Genomic DNA, 24,582 nt, shown 5'->3' with positions numbered 1-24,582 from the left:
CTTCTGCATCAATTAACTTAAATATATCCACATACTCTCCTTTCCAAATGTTTTCCTTTACTGAAGATGGAATGTGCAGCACAAAAAGACTGCCCCTGACCCCTGACCCCTGACCCAAGGCCTGTATGGTTAACCAATCACCTGCGCAAAGACCAAATTCAGACCCTAGCTCCAAGCCCAATCCCAAGCTATCTCCTGACCCTGCACTACCCCCCAAGTGCTTCCCCTCCACCAGTCCCCGAAATCCCTGTGAACTCCACTGCTGCACACCCAACTGTATCCCATTCTCTCCCAAATTCCCTACCCCTATGCTTCCTCTCCTCTCTGTTAACCCCCACATCCTCATTGCCTACCTAACCTGTTACAACTGTTGATTGAAAATCATTATCTGAAACTCCATCTGACATCCTGCCTGGAACTGATGGACCATCTGTAACCACCTCCTTCACTGCACGCTGCCTTTACCCTGAGCCGTAGCTCTTGACGTGGAAGGCTGCCTTATTATCAAAAGTCTAATCCCTGTTACCTGCCTTTACCATACCAACCCCCCCCTTCTACCCAAACTCACAGACACTAAATAGGGTCCTGGTCAAATTAATTGTCCCAAACCACATTTAGCACAGCAAAATAAAAGAAATGATATCAGCACAACACAGATACTGCCAGAAGTGTTTCAACTAAAAAGTGCACATCAAATCTCCTATAGAGCCATATGAATTTAATATGCACCAATGCATTCAAATGCCTTTGGTCTGTAATATCATCATAATATGCTTCAATGTGTCAAAAAGTAATGCAAAGTAGGTTTTGATTTCATTGGCTAAGTCCACTGAATCACTATTTCCACTTTTTATATACAAAATTTCTGAAACAGCACCTCTAAAGACAAGATAGAAGCACATTATTGCAAACCATAAAAAGAAGGAAACACTAAAATTGTAGTTGCACATGCCACATGTGAGAAACAGATTACAAAATAAACCAATTTCTACAAGTCTCTTAACACTGAATCACATAGCAGAAATACCTAAAGAAGGGAAGAAATAAAAGATGTATATGCATGTAGTTTTGAAACGTAAAGCAGAAACTTTATAAAAAGTGAAGCTTAACTATTTAAAATTAATGACAAACTATATACAACTGGACCTAAATATTAAAATGGCATTTCTGACTAAAACAGGTAAATGTAATAATAATGCCTTAAATATATCAACATAAAAATATATGAAAGCAGGAAAATGCAGCTAATTGAAATAAGCACTCATCTTATCCAAAGTGTAGGTATTCAGAAATATAATTCTGTTGTTTAGATTTTTAAAATATAGCCAGCAGGAACAGGACCAGCTGAAATGAATGAATATGATCTATTTAGCTAATTGTTCATCTTGTCTGCTGCTCTACATTGGTAAACCTAATCACAAACTAAAAGAGTGTATTTGTGATCCTTTGATATAAGACATGGCATAACATCTAATGCATTATATAAACATATTGTAGAACAAGGTTCATCTCACACATTCAGTTTCATGGCTTTACAATTAACGCTAGCAAATAAACAAGATGGTGCTATACAGGTTATAACTGCAAATATTGACAAACTGGCTGAGAGACAATTTACATCGAGGGCTAAACAACGTGGATACGTTAAAGCAGATCCTAATGTTGAAAAATATGACCTTCTGATTACATTCTGTATTTTATTATACTTTTTATTTGGACAATGCATTTTAAATTATACTTTGTGGTTGGTCGATACATTTTAAACTGAATCTTACATATATGATAACTTTCAAACAATTGAAAGATGACTACATTATGTTGCATATATAACCATTGTATGAATGCTGCTATTTGTTTTATATCTGATGACACATTTAAAAAACCTGAATTTAGCTTGTTTACTCTTACTGCAGTAAGTTAAATTTTTACAAGTCGATTTTTTCCTTTAGTGGTTTGCCTTTGTACATCATATCCTGCATCGTGGCTGAAGTTTTGCATTTTTTGGACTGCAGTGAGCATTACTCATTCTTTGTGCAAGCACAGTTAAGTGCCATGTGTACACATGTAAATAACTATTAAAACTTATGGTTCATTTTAGAAGCATGCCAGTGGGAAAATAATACATTCAAGCTCTGAACATGTTATTATAATTAAAACTTTGCCATTGCCACAGTTACAGGTTAGACTTTAATTATTAAATTACATAAATGCTGCTTCAGAGTTTGGAATCCTCTGTTATATTGTACTTATGGATGCAAAATATTTTACTGAATACAAAGAATAATGTTATTGCCCACACTGTGCATACTTTTGTTATTCCCCACACTGTGTACAAATTTGTTATTGCCCACACTGTGCACAGTTCTGTTACTGCCCATACTGTGTAAAAATCTTTTACTGCCCACACTGTGTACAGTTCTGTTATTGCCCGCACTGTGTACAAATCTGTTATTGCCTACACTGTGTACAAATCTATTATTGCCCACAGTGTACACAGTTCTTTTATTGTCCACATTGTGCACAATTCTCTTACTGTACACACTGTGTGCAATTTTCTTATTGTCCACACTGTGCACAGTTCTGTCATTGCCCACACTGCACATTGTTATCTTTAAGTGAGATTGTGCGATATGTCATGTGAAAACTTGGAAGAGCTCCATTTCTGAATGAGACAGGTCACCCACTGTCCTATTACCACCAGTCCATACTCCTACTCCGCTCACCTTCATACTGCCATTACTGCCATCAGAAACAAGGAGGCCAGTTACTGGTACAGTATTTGCACTGACACTGATAGAGAAGGCCATTGAATCTGATCTTAAAAGGCTTTTCTTTACTTTTGTGTCAGGCTACAAGTCACCACAATCAGAAACAAACAAAGCAGTGCATATGCTCATTAATTCAGTTTGGAATCATGACTGGCAAAACTAAACATGCAAACACACATGCATACAGACACAGACACACACGCACGCAAGTGCACACTCACATGTGCACACACATGCATGCACACACACATGCATACACACACACATACACACACGTACACAATCTCTCTCAAACACACAAACACACACGTACACAATCTCTCTCAAACACACAGACATGTACATATGTATACACACTCACAAATACACACACTCACACACAGTTTAACTTTTTACAGCAGCTCATAGTTGAGAGTTGGATGGCAGTAGAGGGCACATACCATGGTAAAGACAGACAAGTCAATGATATAGATTTTACTGAGTGGTTCAGCATAAGAATTTGAAACAATCTGATTGACAGCACTCTTCTCTGACAATGACATTGCCTACTGCATAATTCACAACTGCTATAGCAAGGTGTAGTACAGGACACAACAGAACATCAAATGTAGACCAACACCTACTAATTGTACTTACTAGAACTAATAAAGTACCATTGTGTAACAACTTATCAGAACAATAGATGTCCTACTTTTCACTATTGCAGTATTCCTTACAAGAGTGATATCTTGTTGAGGATAGCCATATATCCAACTAGTGTTAAGAAAGGATAAGTCTAGGATTGGTGTCCTAGAGCCCCCCTTTCTGGAGTAGAACCCTTTGCCCCTCTGGGACAGGTGTGGAAGAATAGTTCCTTCAGCCACTAGGCTCCAAAGAAGTGAAGGAAAATCAGACAGTTGGCAAGGAGGAGGTTATGAATTTCCCGAAAAAACAGGACAAGAGTTCCAAACCATGAAATAACCATTGTTAATCTCTGAAAGAATCCAATAATCTGTGGTAATTTGTTGCCAGACTGGAAAAGAGACTTAACCTTTGAGAAAGAGGAATCTGGTCGAGGGATAGAGAAGGATAATCATCAAATATAGGCTGACTTCGAATCCCGAGCTGGTTTCTCAGGAAAAACTCGCTTGGAAGGTCTTTTGCTATTCAACAGTTGCTTAAGATGGCTATGCACAAAGGGTGTCTTAGAAGGGTAATTCCTTTGACATTTAGAGATGGGGAAAGGATGATTTGTTTAAGGTCTTGCATGGCCTTCTCTTTTTCTTGTAAGGCTTTAAAGACCTCTGAGCCAAACTGATTTTGTGTATCTAAGGGAGAGATTGCAACCAAAGCCAGGAATATCTCCTGATAACTGTCTCTGATGTCGTCACCCAGAAAGAAGCATCAACAGCATCATAGCTGTATTGGACAGAATGACAAGCCTTGTGACGCAGAGCCTAGTAAGGACATGGCAGACATCTTGCCTTCAATGTCAGGCATGTCTGCCAGAACACAACTTAGCTTAGATAGAAGAGCCAGGCCATACCTGGTCATATGGATCTGGTGATTAATGGCCCTGAAGGCTAAGGTGACAGAGGTATACACCTTCTTACCATACCTGTCCATAGCTCTACCTTCCTTATCTAAAGGTAAAAGCTAAGAGGAAGGGATTAAATTAGAAGGTTTGTCAGCAGAGACAGAGTAATTACTGATGGGTCAGAAGAAGGATTTTTGTATAAGAATTTCTGAGGCCCAAGAACTTTGTAGGACCTGTCAGTTTTTAGGAGCAGGGGACTAAGACTCAGGAGCCTGTGAATCAGAAGTAAAGGTATCAAAAATGCTTCCAAAATAGGGGGGATGCAGAAGGCCTGGGAGTGTCCATCTGTGAGAGATCATAATATCTCTTCTGGACATCAGACATTTGTGAACTCTCCTACTGAAAATCTTCCATCATTTTCATAGTGGTGTCAACAAAAGAAAACTCCTCAACAAAAGAATCAGGAAAGAGAATATCATTGTTATTTGATCCCAGAGCAAGATCGGAACAAATCTGGGAAGTCTAGGCCAGGTATTTATTTATTTATTTATTTTATTTATTTATATTTGTTGACCGGGAGTATCCGACTGGACGTAGGTCCATTTTCAGTGTAGGCCCGGGGAGAAAAGATCCACAGTTAAAATAAACAGGTATTCTTCCCCAGAATCGAGATCTTCTTCTTCATCAACAGAATTAGAAATCCTAGTTCTCTTAGAATTACTAGAATAAGAAGGGAAACAAACAGATGAAGGTACTGATAATCCTTGTGGGGGTTTTAAGGACATAAGAGATTTAAAAGGACCCTGGGGAAATCCTGCCAATTCCTGTCGAGGTGTTTAGCCACAGGGACCACATGCCCTGCATTTTGTTTTTGTTGCTTTACAGGAACGTCCACCATACAAGTTTAAGGGGTTCTGAACCCTATCTAATTTCAACAGGGGAGCCAGATACTTCTTCCGTAACAAGTATTTGAGGAAGCCCATTAGGCCCTTCAGAAATAATCAACCACAGTTCCTCATTCACATTTGCAGCAGACATCAGTTCATCCTCAACAGACATGCAAATAGCATGTCCCATGTCAACTTCCAATGGGTTCACAACAGAGGGAGCAGGATTTGGAACCTGACAGTCTTCGGGCTCTTCATCAGTCTCTGCAGAGAATTCTGGTAGAGGCTGGACAGCAGAAGTCTCTTACCACAGCTTTTTAGACTTCTTTTTAGAAAGCAGCTTAATGCCCAGGAGGACAGATTCAGAAGCCATAGTTCCCTGAGACAGTAACTTAAGCTGTTGGTTTTGTAAATATGCAAAGAGACATGACAGATGGCTGCACGGGTACTTAGGAGCAAAGGCCAGGCAAATATCGCACTGCATCTCAGCGTGGTCTGCACCTAAGCAACAAAGGCATTTCTCAGCTCTGTTCTTTTAGAGAATCTGCTTTCCACACTCACATTTCCCCTTTGCAGATGGCATAAAACAAATAATCAAGCAAAGAGAAAAAAGGAAGATTCCCCAACTGGGTACTTATCTGCCCTGGGCCTGGTAGCTTATTCAAGGTGACTGAATTCAAAAGCAGAAATCAGACTGGTGGCAAAAAAGTTCTGAGGATTTAGCACTTGTATGTCACGTATGTACCTTACACCTCGGATGTAAGACATAAGTCTGATGCATGCAGCTTGGAAGGACCTAAAGGCATATGGCTATCCTCAGCAGACTATCCCTCGAGTAAGGAATGCTACAACAGCTGTAAGAAATAACATCTTGCTTTCCTTGGTCAAGTACCATGATTTCTGAAGAGAAAGCAACAATTTTATGATCGTCATCTTAGTACAGCACATTTTAGTTGTGTTGTTGTTTGTGCAGTAAACTTATTTAAAAAAGATCTTAAAAAAGAATATTTTCTAAATAACACTTGTTACTTTGCTTTTTAGTAAGTTTATTTTTAACGTTTGGTAACCTTTTGTTTGAAGTCTGAAGCTTTTTGATTCAAAGTTTTCTTTTAATTTATGTGTATGACTGTCTTCCTGTGCTTGCATAATTACATATTTGTATATGTGCACGTATATACACAAACACACACACACTCAAACATGCATGTCTGTGTATAGATGTGTGTATATCTATATCTATATTTATATCTATATCATCTATACATATGTATATATAAGAGACAAGCTGATATGGATTCCTCAGCATAGATAGTTTGAAGTTAAACCAACCTCTATACACCGGTTGATAATACAGATGGTCAACAGATGTGCAAAATCAACAGTCTGTGTGGTACAAGGATATGCTTATTTCTCAGGGATGGTGCGATCACTGACTTAGTACATATAATTGGCAGAAGGTATGCCCCCCCTTGCAAAAAATACTTAGCGTCACAGCATACACTTATTTTCTTTGTTGACTTAAGTATGTAGACAATAACCACATTGACAATTGTGTGGATAGACTAATAGTGGTAGATTTCTATGTATACGTGCGTGTGTGTGTGTGTGTGTGTGTGTGTGTGTGTGTGTGTGTGTGTGTGTGTGTACACACACATATAAATATATATATATATATATATATATATATATATATATATATATATATATATATATATATATATATATATATATATATATATATACATACACTCAGACACACACACAAACACACATTTATATATATATATATATATATATATATATATATATATATATATATATATATATACATATGTATACATATATGTATATATATACATACATACATATATACACATTTTATATATATATATATCTATATATATATATATATATATATATATATATATATATATATATATATGGATGTACTACTTTTGATCTACAGCACATTTGATCGAAACTCATTTGATTGACAGCACATTTGATCGAAAACCAGTATTCATGGCAATTAACAGGGATTTGTCCCCTTCCCCAAAGTTCTGTGACCCTGGAGTTGATCTATAAAGGAAGGGGGTGTGTACACAGACAGATATATGCAGTGCTCACATCACCTTGGCGTACCATCCATCCATCCATCCATCCATCCACACATCCACACCCCTTTTCTCCATTTTTCACATGGGGTTGGGGTGTCACTTCAACAATGACAATCGTCTAGAGCCAAAGTTTAGACCTCCAGATGGCTAGCCCTCTACCCTGGAAACAGAGAGATCACTGCCATATTATGTAAAACTTTTCTCGCTCTTTCCCTCATAAAGGCTACTAGACTGGATCACCCATCTATAACTTGCACATGAGAACTACAGTCTCATTTCACTGAGAAGTGAGCAATACCACATATGAGTTAAAGGCCCAACCAGCAAAGTGTTACATGATTGGGGGAGGGGTCCCAGATGGAGACATCTGTGGATCTGCAGCTGGATGTGTGAGGGGAGCTGAAAGGGTAGTGAACAAAGTATCTGATAGCAGAGAAGGGATTGGTAACACCAGAATGGGATAGGGTAGTCTGTTACCATCATTGGCTGCAGACCAGCCCTGAGGGTAACAAACAAGTCCAATCATCACACATCTGGAGTTTGATGTCATTTGCTGGTTGCTCCTACAATGACCTGATTGCCAGGGTCAGCTGGCTGAATGACTCACCAAGTCAAGACAGAATGTGCTCTGTATTATCATTGCAGGTATTCAGCTGGTGGTGCACCTCAGCAACCAGCTGCCATGTTACCACAGGACCTGCATATGGGGGACATGAGGGGACACAAATATGACATGAATAGCATTGCAGTGGTACACTGGAAGACTTGGCAACCGATGCATATCCTATGAACATATTAACCCAATTACTGAGACAGGCAATCCTGCCTTCTGTGGCAGCCAGTTATTCTCTTCAACAGCTGTAAAGCTATGCAAGTAGTACTGAGTTTAGGTAAACAATACCTAACACAGGTGATGATAAATAGCCACAAAACATTCTTACATTAAATCTCAGACTGCCTTTCCTGAACCTCTGTTTCCAAGTGGCAGACCAGGACAGGTTTGTTGTCAGGTCATGATGACAATACCTGCACTGGCCCTTCTATGATTAATGCCTATGGCATCAGATAATATCTGTGCCAGACTCAGCCTTTTTAAAGGGACCATCATATCATCCCTGTAAGTGGTCCTCATACTTTGTTTGCAGGACAAACAGTAAAATCTTACTTTCCTCATTGTACCATGTCCTGGATCTCACTGAAGAAAACAGCCATAACTACTCACTCGGTCTACTCACGGAGAACTATGCCAAAGTCAAGAGTCATGAGTGGGGACAAACACCGCTGAATCATGTGCCATGGAACATAGCACTGGACAACACTGAAATGCAATGCACACTTCCTGGTTTAGTACACATGTATAAACACTGCATGCATCATGCTAAACAGCACATGTACAGCTTGTTGCACTTGGAATGGCTGGTGCCTAGTCAGCAATTCACAGCCTTCAGGGCTACATGACTCATCAGCATTTCACTAAGTGTCCTGTGTTAGTACCATATAAAATGCTTCTGCCATCTTCTGCAGCACTGCCTTAAAGCATAGGCATGGAATTTATCGAGGCCTTAAGGAGAGAAGGAAAGAAAAATGGGATGGTGATGTAGCTTTTGTACCTCTGAATTGTCATGAGAAGGGACAGCATGTGTGTGCAGCTTATGTAAGTAAGACATATGAAAGGGTATCACACCTTAGATATGACCCACACAGTGGTGATAGCACATCACATAGCCATTTGAAAGTATATAGATGCAGATATATACAAGCACCCACTCAAGCCGCATGCAGGGTCCCTGCAAATGTCGCACAGAAGTTGTGTATTCCTTCAGTGTAGCATTCCGTTCCCCTTTTATTTGCAAAGGTTCCTGCTCAGACTTTGCCTGTAATGCTACAACATCTGCATATAGCAGCCTTCTAAATATTACCTCCAGCTTTTTTTACTAATGTAGTCCAGCACCAGTATGAACAAAAGTAGACTCAGAGCTGAACCCTGATGCACACCCACTCCCACTGGGAACTCCTATGTGAGTCTGAGTGCTGTTCATTCTTGGGTCATTGGGTCCTTGTACATAGCCTGCACTAATTCATCAATGTTTCTTTGACTTCAACACCATCTCAGAACTTCATAAGTATGCTTTCCTGACAACGTGTCATAATGCTTTCTCCAAGTCTAAGGATGCCCATTTGGACTCATTTCCCTATCTTCAGCTTCTATCTGCCACAGTTTCACACTGTCACTGCCACTGCCTGATGCCTTAATGTACTGAGACCATAGGCAAATGCATTATAACAGGGATTATATTCATCTGACAACTAAAATATAATTTTATATCATGTACTGCAGAAAACATCGCTACAGTTTTATTCTCTCAGTGAGGTTTATATATATTACATCTGAAAATGTAAATACTTTTATGAGTCTGTTTTGCTAAGGTTGTTGGTAAGTAAGTTAGTTTTTTAGTGAGATTAGTTTTAACCAGTTTAAAAGTAAGAGACAGCTCATACATTGTGGCAAATGGAATTTTTGTGAAAGGGAGATTTGCTTATCTGAAATAAATTGTCTGTATACTGAAGCATGTCACAAAAGTGAAACAAATATGCCTTACATTTGTTATATAATAGCTTTAGGCTTATGCTATTGGTTTGCCAATTTATAAATTCCAGTTTTCATTTCTTTCCTGTTCACCACCTTTCTATGGCATGCAGAATCAAGCAGGCGTGCTCCGCATAATTTTATTATAGCTACCCTCAGCATAAATAGTCTGAGAATAGACAGTCACTTTAGACTGCCTGCCATTTTGTTTCTAGACTGGAGCACTCATGCTTTGGAACAGGCAACAGTGGAATTATATTTCCATTAATGATGTTTATAAGGGAAACTGTCACCACTTAATCCCCTTTAGTACTGCCAGGGATTGGTGTAAGATGGACATTGGTCCCATTAGCAAAAAAAATTAATGGAAAGTATAGCTCGGCTGTACTGTTTCAACATCTCTCATAAACTGTTAACTGTAAGACAGTCCTTAAAAATAGTGCTCTGCATATTGAGCTGGGGAGGTCTGCCCCCCGCAGTTCTGTGCTGGGACAAGAATTCTGGAACAGTGGAACTTCTGCAGTTCCATACTATAATAATCTGCCTACTGTGTTCCATACTGTGACAGTCTACCTGCTACGGTTCTATACTGCCACAGTCTACCTGCTTCATTTCCATGTTGCAACAATCAGCCTACTGCTGTTTATCAGAATCACTTGCTGACAGATAAGGCTTACTTTCTCAGCTAGTGCGTCATATGTCTATATAAATAATGTGATGTAATTGTATCACTAACATCCTTCTTGTGACAACATTCTAGAACTATTTTGCAAATGTCTTCTGTATCCCTGAATTGCATCACTCTTTATAACTCCACATTTAGCTTTCTACAACCTTTTCCATAGTAATTTGTCTTTTATTTCTTTAATTGTAGAAACTAATTTCATTCCTTTTTTTGCACTACTTTAATGTCTATGGACATAGGCTGAATTTGAAAAATGATCTGCAGGGATCAGTGTTCTACACTGGTTATAAATAAATATAAATTATAGTAAACAATCTCTCTTTGTTCCATATTTGTAAAGTAGGATCATATATGCTATCAATAAATTCTAAGGAATTACTTTATCATTTTATGAGCTGCTAAATAGATCAAGTTGACAAACTCTTGCATACACATTTCTTTCAAAAATTATGCAGTAATTTCAATTGTACTCAATTGATGAAGCACATTTAAGGCTAAGGTCTCATTCATATCCACTCACAACCCATTTTTCCATGTTCTTCATGGGGATGGAATGTCTCTTCAATAGTGACAATCATCTAGAGCCAAGATTGTGTTAGGTATTTCTCTGTCTAAATTAATTCTACATTCTACACCTTTACACAGTGTCTCTTTTAACATCCTTACTAGTATGACCCCACAATCTATTTTTTTTCACTCTTTTATTATCCCCCCTTCTTCAAACCAAATAATCTATCTGCTATATCATAAAATTCTACTCTCCACTTAACCTTCTCAAAGAAATTATGCTTCAAAATAATTTAAAGACACCTACTTCCAGCTCTTATATGACCATTTTGGTATATCAGCATATACCATGGCAACTCATAACGTTAGTGAGCCTATCATTGCAAATATGATCAATACCAGAAACTTCTGGAACAGACTTTCACTATATGAAGGGCGGGTTGAATATATTAAATCAAATCCTGGCATAATCTTAGAAATACATACTCAGCAAAAGTGGATGAAAAACGCAAACTGTCCCACAACTTGAGACCTAGGAGGAAGAGAAGGAAGGCCTCTACCACTAATCTCTTAAGAGGTGTCCAGTTCATCTAGTCATTTCCTTGACCAACATAAAATCACAAACAACTCAAATGGGTACTTCATGAGTACTTTGCAAGCAACTCAAAACTAAAAGTGGTAAACTATTTATCTCTACCATTGTTTACAAAATCTGTGGGAAATTAATTGGATCTGTAGTTTTTATTCAAACACATTGTTGTAACATAACTGAAAATTTTACTGTGCTCTCCCATACCAAAGCAAGATGTCTGCTGAACTGAAAATTCCTATGCATGCCCTAAACCATTAAGTAACAATCCAAACAAGATCCAATCGTAAATGTAACAAATACACTAAACCACACTTGAATGCATAGTTAATGATAAATGTCTGCCGTTGTTCATATCCATTGTGCAGCACAAAGTAATGTGTATCTACATATATATATATATATATATATATATATATATATATATATATATATATATATATACACATGGGTCTACTTCACTTCACCTAAAACTCATTTGGTAGAATTTCATTTGAACGAGACCAAATCACCTTATTTTCAAATTACCGAAAACTCATTTGACTGAATCTCACTTCACCGAATGTTAAGCCATAGATATGATGTGAGTTTCCCTTCACCTGTGACTTGCTTATGATAAAAAGAATTACTGTAACTTACAGTGCTGACTATCAGAATAGCAACAGTCATGTAGAAAGTAGTGTTGTAGTGTTTCTAAATGTGGGTATGTATCTTTACATTTTTATGGGAAGTATCTAAAGTAATATGGTGGATGTTTTTGTGCTCCCAGCAGCAGTGGCAGCATGTAGAGTACTGTAAGGCAAGTAGAAGGTATATGCCCTTTTCCCCAATGTAGTGCGATCCTGGAGTTAGTATATATAGTTAGGGGGGGCACAGCCCCCCACAGTGATGGGTGGGGGGGGGTCATAGTCCCCCACCTAGTTTGGTCTTATATTGTCTGGTTTCTGTTAAGAGGGTAGTAGTTTTTAACTTCTGGAAAGAGTTAGTCATTGCTGATGTAAGTGTGCATATCTATGGTGTGAAATCTAATATTTTGAAATTCAGCACTGTAAGCTTTCGATGATATTATAAGTAAAAGGGAAGATGTGAAACTTATAATAGATGATATTAGTAAGGTATTGGATTCGGTAGGACTTGATGTTTTGTGGGAACTTATGTAAAGTATGGAATACGTACTAGAATTAAAAGAATATGAATGCCAGCATATCAAAATAATAGAGTCAGAGTGTTAGTGAATCTGTGCTGAGTAAACAAATATGTATGAATTGTGGTATAAAATAAGGATGTCCACCAAGAGAGATATTGTTTGCATTAATAATGAATGTGATACTGACTGAAGTAGTTTAGAAAATGAAAGATGCTAGATATGTGATACAAAAGGAAGCTGTGATTCCATTAGTTTTGACAAATGCTGATGAAATAGTATGGTTGCGAAGAATAAAATATGGATAAGAAAAGTAGTGGTTTGTTTAAATGGATATTTAAAGAAAATGGGAATGACCTTGAATAAAGATAAAAATAATGGTTTGGTGATGTATTGAAAATTGGATGGATGGATTTTTTTTAAAGATGAATTATCTTTGTTAAGGATAGCATTCGGGAACTGATGTAGTTATGAGGCAATGGGAGAGTTTCATAAATGAAATGAAAAAATATGTCTTATGAGGACTTCTAGTTTAGTATTCAAGAAAAAGGTTTGTCTGGTGAATTCTGTTTTATTGGAAAAATAGCTTATATGTCAAATGTTTATATGGTCACACAAAAATATGAATAACAAATTGTGAAATTGGTATTTTCTTTCATATGGGGTTCAAAGTCAGTGGTGGCTGGTAACTTCAAATCAAAGGGGGGCTGCAAGACACAGCTGAATGGGTGGGGTCAATGGGAAGGTGTGTGATCAACTAGAAAGAGGAGGAGCTATGTTCAAAACCACAAAAACTAAAACTTTAATTAAATACCCTGCCCTGGGTGCCAAACCGTCATTATGAGAGTCCAATCAAGACAAAAATATGTGTAGAAGAATAAAAATATTTCAATGCATTGGCTGCATGACAGCTTACTTAATATCTAGATGGAAACAAAAGGTTGTGAGGCATGAAAAAATAAATTACTTTTTAAATACATTACTGGAATGCCAGTCAAAATCAAGTATTAGAAAAACAAGCAGCACTCAACTCAAACCACTTCTCCTTGCACTGCAGTTCTAATTATAAATTATATTCAGCTTTATTAAAGTACCAAGTGACATGCTGAAAGTAGAAATCTCTGTGATGCCCCCACTTGTAAAAATGTTTCTTATCCAAAAAAGACCTGCTATCTGACAACTATCTACTTGTTTCATGGGGAAAACATGATCAAAGTAAAAAATGAAATGCAAACAAGAAACAAGCTCAAGATACATTATCTTAAAGGATTACTGTACAGGTTATGGACCACATATGATTGTCATTCTGTTTAGTTTACGAGTAAAGCCTGTAGAGATGACTGGAAGTCTCCAACAAGTGTAATGAGCTTTTTAAAATAATGTAATCCTGTCCTTCAATACCCAAGGCTTATACATTATCTAGTTAAGTATTCTCTTCATGGCAACAACAGAAAGGCTTTCAATGTTGGCAATTCTTTAACAGTATGCTTATTAAAGCTTACTTGCATCTTACAATCTCAGACAAGCTTATCTTATGGTCATTAAAGCACTGCTACTTAAACACAGAGCAACAGGCACTTTGAGTAATAAGCATAAATCAACAGTACAAAAATATGACAGAAACCAGACCATTCTGCAAAATCAAGGACAGATGAAAAGCCACTGTAGTACTTGTGTCTACCCTGGATGGGGGGACACACTGCACATGTTACACTGCATAACTACTCCTTGCCTTGCTTGGACACATCCAGAGTTACTACATGGGGGAGTGAGGTGCATCAAGTATGTCACAATTTGAAATAACTCTGGCTGACTGTGATGGCCTTGACACATTTGTCCTACCTCTCAACCTCAGAGCAAGAAATCTGGACAAAGCCATACAGAGAAGTGGGACAAAGGCCCAAAAATAAGGACAATTTTTAAATATTGCTCTTATAAACTTAGAAAGATAATAGAATAGGTTTTGCATTAGTATGAATTTTCTGAAGGGTATGAAATCTGAAACTCAAAATGTCTGTCCTTATTTTATAACTTCAGTCTTTACTGATTTGTCACTAATTTGCCAAAAAAAACACAATTTTATGAAAAATGGACCAAAAATGTGATGCAAAAATCTAAAATAGCCACACAATACAGCCGGGAACCTGTCAAAGAAGGGACACTTTAATATTAGTACTGCTAACTTGAGCAGCTGACAAAATAAAAGAATCTACATGCATTTCAAGTAATCTATAACTTTGATTATTACAGTCATTTCTTAATTGTAAACCTTCCATGTTTTCTTCCAACATTGCTATATTGCGGAGGGATTATTAGGGGGAAGAGCAACATTTTGAGCCAAAATCAGGGACATTTGAGAGGCTGGCTATGCCTAATTCTATAAAGCAATTTATTTGCATGCACCTTTCAAACTGTTAATGCAATAAATCTGGACAAGTCCAAATATATTGGGGGAACATATAAACAGTACTAAAAATTGCTCTTGTATAAACTGAGACAGTTGATAGAATAACATGTCTTACTTTAGCATGCATTTTTCTGAAGGTTATGAAGTCTGAAACTCAGTGTATCATTATTTAGTGACTTAATTCCTAAATGATTTGCCAGAAAACTACAAATTTTATGAGGAACAAACCAAAAATAAGAAGCAAAAATCTATTCATTCTTTGAAAATCTGGACAGTTGGGATGTATAGTTCAACTGAGCCTCTGAGTTTGCCGCCCTTCCCCCTCACAAAATCATTGTCAAATGGAGCCTCTGCAGCCATTCCAATGATCCATTACTTGGCTATTTCAGTCCATTTACCATAAACACTAATGTGCATACTGCTTTACTTCTATGATGATACTTCATTTGAAAGTTTTATTTTGCATTTTACAGCACAAACACTAAGACATCTGCTAAACAAAGCAATGCAGTCTCACAATGAAAACAGACTTAGAATTAAAACTTCTCTGCCCTTGAAACTCACATTCATTGAAACAGCATTGAAACCCACATTCAAAGAAAATACATTTTGCCAGTGGCAGAAAAAGATTAATTTTGGGCTGTTTTCAAATCATAGGCCCCTTGCATATGAAACATACATGTGCTCTTTGATACACCTTCCTGATTGTACTAAACTAGGGCGAGAGTACCCTCAGATCTCGTTTGCGCACAGCATCGAGGTGTTGGTTTTTTGTCCTGTGTAGAGAAAAAACACACAGTCTCAGGCTTCAAAAGAAAGTGAGTGTGCTGTCAGAAAAATGTCTCTGACAGGGTCACTTCTTCTTGTGTCTGTTGGGGGGCCCTTTGACCTGCAGGACTCCTGTGCTGTATGCCATGGCTGGCGTAGTGACTTCTAAGTCCGAGGCACTAGCCCAGATGCTTTCAGAGCCCGACTCATCAGTCGATGCTGCGGAGAGCTGATACAATTGTCTTTCTCCCATCGTCGGCTCCGATTTCTTCCTTAGAAGAATCTCGACAGGGTGCTTCGAGGTCATGCGGAGTGTGTTAGAGGGTCAAGACTCCTCCATCCCGGGACCACAGAGAGCCCAGCTCCTCAGGAACCCCTGTGGGGATCTCATCCTTTCCGAGCAAGCGGGAAGAGAGCGTTTTTTTCAGCAGCATTTATTACTACGTTAAGCTGAAACTACCTGTGCCATCACTTTCGTCTTCAACCATCGCCTCTCCTTCTTATGCGGCTGATGCATGGTGCTGCATTTTGCAGACCCCTCAAAGGCGTCTTTCACTAACTCCCGTTTGATGGATCATCTCTGGTTGTCCAAGTGAAAGAAAACCTTGACTAGGTGCGAGACCTGCTCGGAGTCCGTTTTTTTCTCCTTTCTAGCCCTACCCCAAAGGCCAGAAAAGGAAGGCAGGAATAAAAAATGGTAATGGTAGACGCCGGAGAGGGAGGCTCAAGAGAGACCAGGGCATCGAGAAGCCTCTCTGATAAGCCCTTTCCATCCCTGAGTGTTGCCCGACTGCCCACAGATGTTCCACCGGCTCAAAGAAATTTCAAAACTTGCAAAAAAAGCAATTCAGCCGTTAGGCATTTCAATAAGTGCGAAAAGTCTGTTTTGTCGCTTTGTCGTACTATTACCTGACCAGTTCCTCTCCCCTCCGTTGCTACTCTGACAACGGACGCCTCCCTGTGCTTTTAGCGCGTAAGCCCCTCAAAGACTCTCTCCTTTGGGACGATTGCAATCCAGACAGACAATATGTATTTCTTCTCGGTTTCTGATAGCAACGCACAGAGACGCCTAGTCCAAGTTTGGCCCCGGGACTTCTGTATGCATTATACAGAAGCTATCTTCAGAAGGCCTCGTTGATCAAGCTTTGAAAGTTTTTTGAAAAGAGTTTTTCTTCCAACCTCTTTTTTTTTTAAAAGTAGTCTCGACGTCAAATCTAAATCACCGGGAAGGTGCTAGGGGCCAGCCGTCCCTCATCAGCAAGAATGAAGAGATAGAAGAATAACATATAGAAGTTATGTTCTTACCCATAATGTCCCATGGTTTTCTCTTCTCTTCTTCTCTTTCTTCGTCCACCCTCCTTCCCCTGGCCTGGTTGTTCTATTACTATATAAAGCTGGGTAGCTTACACAGCGAGATCTGAGGTAACTCTCGCCTAGCATTGTGGGATAGCAAAGAAGGCGAGAAGAAGACAACTAACATGGAACGTTATGGTAAGAACATAACTTCTATTTATATTCCTTGTACAATACAGTACAGTTGTTAGAGGGCATTTTAAATTTGTTTTGAACATTTTTCCAGTAAGCAATGAAACAAAATGCATGTACCCATAATGACAAAACTGCCCAGTTCAGAACATTTCCATCATAAAAGTCTACTCAGACTTCTACAGTCCACCATTATCAGTAAATATGCACAATTCTACCGTCCACCATTATCAGCAAATATGCACAATTCTACAGTCCATTATCAGTAAATATGCATAATATCTGAAGTAAAAGTCATCTAAATAATTCCACATTAAAGAAATTTGTAACTAATGAAGAGGTTGCTGTTAGCAAACACCTTTATATTTCATGGTTTTATCGAAAAATAGTACCTGTTGCCCCTGAGGAATAAATTGCCTATATTACATTAAAAATATATATATAAGCTAGTAATATTGCAAGAGGAAATGGATGGCAAACTGATAACAGGCTTATAGTTAGTATCTTCACCAAGGAGGACATTTTCAGTATGGCAGCACCCACCCCTTGTGGGAGTAGAACCCACAGCATTCTGTATCAACAGCAAGTACACAACCTGTTGTGCTATTAACAATGCAAGCCAACTTAGCATAAGCAGCACTAAACTTCTCTTGCCCTGCAGCTCTCAAATCCTTGTAAAATCTACTAAATACTCAACTGCATCTCAACTTCGCAGCACAAGAAATCTGGAAAAAGCCAACCTTTATTGGGGGGGGGGTCAAAAGCTCAAAAACCAGGGACACATTAAACATTGCTTGTATAATCTTGGAACGTTGCTAGAATAAAATGCTGTGTTACCACCATACATTTTACTGCCAAGGTCCCTGTGCAAAGCAGTCAGAGCAACATACCACTATGCCAAATCAGCTGCTTTGTGAAAGAGAGGAAGACTGAAACTTAAATGGCTATCATTTAGTGAATTCACTTCTCACCATAGATGTCAACCTCTTAGTACAAAACACCTGGACAAACCCAGTAATGAGGGAATACAGCCCTCAAACATATTCAGTGAATTCAGTTCTTGCCATAGCTGTCAACCATAGCACAAAAAACCTGGACATAGCCAATAATGAGGGAAAGCAGTCCCAAAAATAGGGACAAATTTCAAATATTCATCTTATAAACTTAGAAAATTGCTAAATTAAAAGGTTGTGTTACTATGTATTTTCTGAAGAATATGAAGTCTGAAATTCAAATGCCTGTCAATTTTGCTTCTGATGGAACAAAAACAATTTTCAGCAGAGGCCCAGGGAGAAATACTGCAGACACATGTCTTTGTAAAATGGCAGGACACCAGAGCAAATCCACACAAACACAAGGAGAAGATGCAGACTCCACACAAAAGGCACCCCAGCCAAGAATCAAACCAGAAAACCTGTAGCTGTGAGGCAACAATGCTACCACTGCACCATCAAATATGTAAGGAATTAAACATTCAGAAACCTGAAGTCTGAAATTCAAATGCCTGTCACTTTTATTTAACATTTGTTAACCAGGACAGTCTGACTTGGAACAAAAAAACTATTTTCAGCAGAGGCCCAGGAAGAAATAATGCAGACATGTCTTTGTAACATGGGAGGACACAAAAGCAAACCCACACAATCACAGGGAAAAGATGCAGACTCCACACAGAAAGCACCCCAGCCAAGAATCTAACCAGAAAACCTATAGCTGTGAGACAACAATGATATCACACACCATCAGATATGTAAGGAATTAAACATTCAGAAACCTGAAGTCTGAAATTCAAATGCCTGTCATTTTATTTAACATTTGTTAACCAGGACAGTCTGACTTGGAACAAAAAAACAATTTTCAGCATCGGCCCAGGAAGAAATAATGCAGACATGTCTTTGTAACATGGGAGGACACAAAAACAAACCCACACAAACACAGGGAAAAGATGCAGACCCTACACAGAAGGCACCCCAGCCAAGAATCAAACCTGAGAACCTACAGCTGTGAGGCAACAATGCTACCACTGCACCATCAAACATTTAAATATTTAGAAACCACAGATATTATGTGGAACAGAACAGATCAAATATGAGGCAAAAATCTGCAAATTTTTTACAAATGGTTGTGGATAGGGAATTCAGGCCCTTAACACCTGCATACAAAGTACAGGGTTCAAGCCTGAGGTATTCCCTACCACACCACCATGAGTCTACTCTAGCCACCAGTATATAGTAACTGGGGCATTTCACACACACACACACACACACACACACACACACACACACACACACACACACACACACACACACACTCCTACCTTGTCAATGAATGGCCCCAGCCCACCAACGAGCTAAACACCTGCTTCCATTACCACTCGGTTGCTGCCGCCGATATCCGAACAGCCTCTTACCCATATTCCTTGTGCAATTGGTCCATCCCAAAGGATTCCCTGCAGTCTGGAGTGCCTCTATGTCGTGATGTCATCGCCGCATAGACTTCTGGGCATCTTGCCTTTCCCCTTATCTAGACTGCTGAAAAAGCAGTCTGAGTGCATGTGCGCATGCATATTGTCCGGGAATGAATTTTTGTGTTTATTATTTTCTTTTTATTTTGTTTTGTAGGTGGGAGGGCTGCAGTCTGGCAGTCCTATGGCACGAGCTGCCCCTGTTCAAAATTAAACCAGGTTAACAGAGGTGTGGTGTATATGAGTGAAGATAAAGGGGGATTGGGGTTATTAAATCCAGCTGTTTATTCTGCTTCTTTAAACTCGTATGGAGAATTAAAGTGGGTAAACGAAGAGAATGAGAAACTAATAGTGAAAATATTTAAATATAAGTACAAAAGATTTGGAAGATGAGAATAAGAAAAAGAGACAGAGGTCATAAAAATGAAGAAATTAAAAATTTCCAAGAAAACTAATAACAGTGAACATGAAAACTGATGTTGTAGAGAAGAATAGAAGGATATGGTATAATAATGTAACTAAACAATATTATTGTGTAAATGCATAGGAAAATGTACCTGAAGAAGTGAAACAAGCCATTAAAGTAAAGAAAATAGTGTGTACTAAAAAATTAGGCTATCAGGATTTCCTGTGCAGACCAGCAATAAATAACATACTGGTAAAGGGAAATATGCCATATAAAAAAGAAAATTGAAAGAGTGTTTATTTTGTGGGGAGGAAGAGAACTAAGAGAATGTTTTCTGAAATGTAAAAGAGTAGGTTAACTCTGGAAAAAGTTGTGTGAAGAAAATTGTTTTAAGAATATTAATAATGTAAATAATATAGATATGGATATGTTTATGTATGGATATTATAAAAACAAGAAGAAATAATATGTGAGAAGGGAAGATAAGAATTCATTGTATGTAGTATATGTTATTTGGAAGGAATGCTTGAATGAAATTTTGTTTAATGGAAAAAGATTATGGGTGTGGAAGAAAGAGTGGCAGTCAATTATGGAAGAATTATAATGATGATATATAAGAATGTGTAGAGATGTACCTGTAAATGTGTATCTTTTGCAAATATGCAAACAATATTTTGTTTATGTTAATTAAAGGACCTCTACTCTTTTCAATAGGTGCTGTGGGATGTTTTACATTTACCTAAGATACCACTAACTCAGGCAAATGGAGGCCTCAGTTTAACATCTCATCCAAAGAACTACACACTCAAAAGTGCATCAACCCCTTATGCTGCACTGCAGTGTCAGGAATTCATCTCCCTGGTATGGGAAAAGAACCCACAACCTTTTGCACTAAAGAAAGGTGTGCTACTTGTTGCACCACTGACATGTAAAATTTACCAGAAGTTTAACTGGTCACTCTAAAAAAGAGTACTAGACAGAGTCACAATGTCAGTGTATGTCTTAAGTCAGTTTATGTGTTAACATACCCATCTATACATGCTAAGATTTATGAGGATCTATTATATTAACTTAAACTCCAGCTACTCAAGATTTAACAATGTGCTGACCGATTCCTAAATCATGCTATACTCATGAATGGCAGCAAATTTAAAAGTCTTTTATAAACTCCCTGCACTCTCTGGTGTGGGCCCTACTCTCACACACCTAGACTATACATATACTATCTCCAAAGTCTACTGACTCAATGAAAGTGCATTTACAGATGCAGTCTGTCAATTAAACTGTCTCATGATGGATTCATTCAGCATTCAGCTGTGAGCAAATGGTCTGCGAGTAGGTGAACAATAAGTAAGTAAAAATAACTGATTTGGGGTTATGAATATCATCTTTATTAGCATTTTACTAATTTCTGGGTAATGAAATTACCTTCTTTAGCACAGTACTGATTTCTAACTATTAGTATCAACTTCTTCAGCACAGTCAATTATGCAGCTTAAAAGACAGCTAGTGAATATTTACTGATAGTTTTTTGTGACATAAAGACATCATGTGAGTATTGTTGGCATTCAGAACTGTTCCTTTACTTTATATTACATTATCCTGCAGTATACTATTTTATGGGGTCTCTTAAAGCAAAATTCTCATAATCATGACATTCCAAAATGAATGTTATATAATATGTTTCATCAAAAACAAATGCAAACCACGCACGATCACAACAGGCAGATAACCTCCCCAATTCACATACCAGCACTTAAGCTTTAACACTTTGTAAATGACAATACAGTGTTAATGAGGAACATAAGTGACCTGATTTTTCACCTTGTCCCTATCTTACAGATCAAAATATGGTAACATAAAACTTTGGTCAGTCATGCCTGACAATAAATGGTTGGTAAAATGTGCTTCAGACAAGAATTCTTCTCTTTCCTTATGCTAAGCCTGACCTCCAGTCAATGTTTGTGCACAGCCTATATGTTCTCCCTGTGTCTGCATGTTTTTTCCCCAGGTAGTCCAGTTTCCTTCCACCTCCCACAAACATGATGGCTGAAGGACTACACTAGCTTACCCATATGTATTTGTGTTATATTTACTCTTGTCCTTGTGGCCCATGTTGTGGCTTAAAAGGTTAATAAATAATACAAAAAAGTATAATCTGTTAATAGAGAAACAGTCATCCGTGTCTAGGAAAAAGTTTTTCAGTAAAATGGTAGATTGCATAAACGTTCCAATATTTGCTTTATGTTTCACAGTGCAATAATGATACCGTTGCTTCATGTACAGCTAGGACACGCATGAGATGAGTGATAAGTATGTGCGTTACTCATTTTGCAATGCAAATAGATTTGTTGGAAACACACATCACTCACTAATTAATGCAAACAACCACAGTGAAGATAAGAACTTCTAAGGGAAGGAATGTACTGCACATGAATCTTAAGATTAAGAGTAAGTACTTAGCTGCCTATGTCTATTTCAGATAAATAATCTGACTGTGCTACAAACAGTACCACTTTTACCAAGAGGTTTCTCTGTCACTGAGCCCTACAATGTCATTATGGTAGCAATATACTTCATGGTCTTTTTATATACTTTTATCACAATTTTTCAAACAGTAAATCCCAAGACAAATATCCCACAAGGTTGCTTATCATTATTTGAAAACACAAAATTCCACACAAGCCTTAATAATGCAAGGGGAGGCTCTCTACCTGATTTACAATGCAGGTCTCATACTGAAACTTCAGGACAATACAAACTAGACATAAATCTCCCACTGAAACTTGCATTAGCTTTAATACGGAGAAATGGCAATCTCAAAAAGTTCATTTTAAGGATGTCACTAAATGCAACATGGGGCATTCTCTCCCAGCTCACTGTACACTCTTACTATCCTTCCCTATGTGAAATGGTACAGAGTGGCATTGTTTCTCTTCCACAGGCCTGTGGGTGTTTGTCTCTGTGGTCTCAGGCAAAGCGACTGAAAGCAAAACATGTCTGTGCAAACAGCATAGCAACTAAAATGCAGGATTTTGAAGCCTGGATTTCTGTATACAAGTCAGATATCCTCTGCATATCACACATTTAATTAAAGCCATCTGCAGATAGTTATCAACTAGAAAAAGAGCAGAGATGTGTAATATTTTTTAGGAGGGTGAAGGAACTGACACAGCTAATACTTAGTCTGAAACAACTTCTATGCACAGAGTTCAAACTCATCTTCTTGTAACCTAAGACTGGAAACCCAAGTAGTTAGAAAGTGGATGACTTCAATTGACTAGCAGCTTGATTTTACCATTTGCTGGAATACTGAAAGATATGTATATAATATTGTATTACAATTTATCCTATTTTGTGCTTAAGCTGGAAATTCTATTCTCTTAGCTTAAGGTTAATACTAAGATATTGATCCAGAAGAACATTTGCAGCCTAGCCACAAGATCCCAAGTTATGAATACCCAGAGACTTAAATTATTAATACCTAGATACAACTGACTTCAGTGACAGCTTCAGAGGCAACCCCAAGGTGAATTTTATATGTTACTTCAACAGCTTTCAATCCAGGCATCAGATCCAGACTAAACTTTATGATGGCCTACCCATTCATCCAAGTTTTAATCAAACAGGATCAGGAAGCTAATTTGTTTTACATACAGGGGAAGTCTATTCTATAAAACAAGGATTCTCTGGTAGAGATAGCTTTCTTGCCAGTAGGTCCTATTTAAGTTCTGGTTTAAATTTAGATCTCTTGAGCAGATGTTTAGGATGTTAATTGTTTTGTGGTGGCAGGAGGTTACAAAGGACTGGATCATTTGAGAGCTGTAGACCAGACAGAGGTGTCTTTTGAGGAGTCTGTAGGAAACAAAAAAGGGGAGATAGTTGTTTGTGTCAATCAATGTAGCTCAAGGAGGACATTTGATTATCTTGGTAAGGAAACACTGTGGTCTCTCAAGCTGAGTCATATGCTTAAACATGGACATACCAAAGTGAGCTGAACACTTTACTATGGACCTGATATGGGAGGAGTAGAAATGACAATAACTTCCTTGGACCTTGAGGATATAGCTCTGATTATTAGTCTGGCCATATATAGGATTTCCAAATGACAGTAGAGACATAGTGAACAATGAAAATGCCCAGCTCCTTAATGACTGAATTAGTTTTCAAAGTGGTGTCACCGATATGGTAAGTGAATGGATGCCCTGGTTTGCCAAAAGACATAATGCTGCATTTCTTGACATTTGGTTTAAGG

The 24,582-nt window shown here is 38.1% G+C and overlaps 1 protein-coding gene across 2 annotated transcripts in view; it reads right to left on the bottom strand.

The window, feature by feature from the left end:
• LOC122817592 (N-acetyllactosaminide beta-1,3-N-acetylglucosaminyltransferase 3-like) overlaps nucleotides 1–24,582 on the bottom strand; it is a 165,690-nt gene that overhangs the window by 124,273 nt on the left and 16,835 nt on the right. The gene's annotated exons all lie outside the window — the stretch shown is intronic.

The sequence above is a fragment of the Protopterus annectens genome, chromosome 13.part0 (genome assembly GCF_019279795.1).
Source record: "Protopterus annectens isolate FY-2018-M chromosome 13.part0, PAN1.0, whole genome shotgun sequence".
Lineage (NCBI taxonomy): Eukaryota > Metazoa > Chordata > Ceratodontiformes > Protopteridae > Protopterus > Protopterus annectens.
The sequence above is the reverse complement of the archived record's forward strand: the minus strand, read 5'-3'. Positions and strand labels throughout refer to the sequence as shown.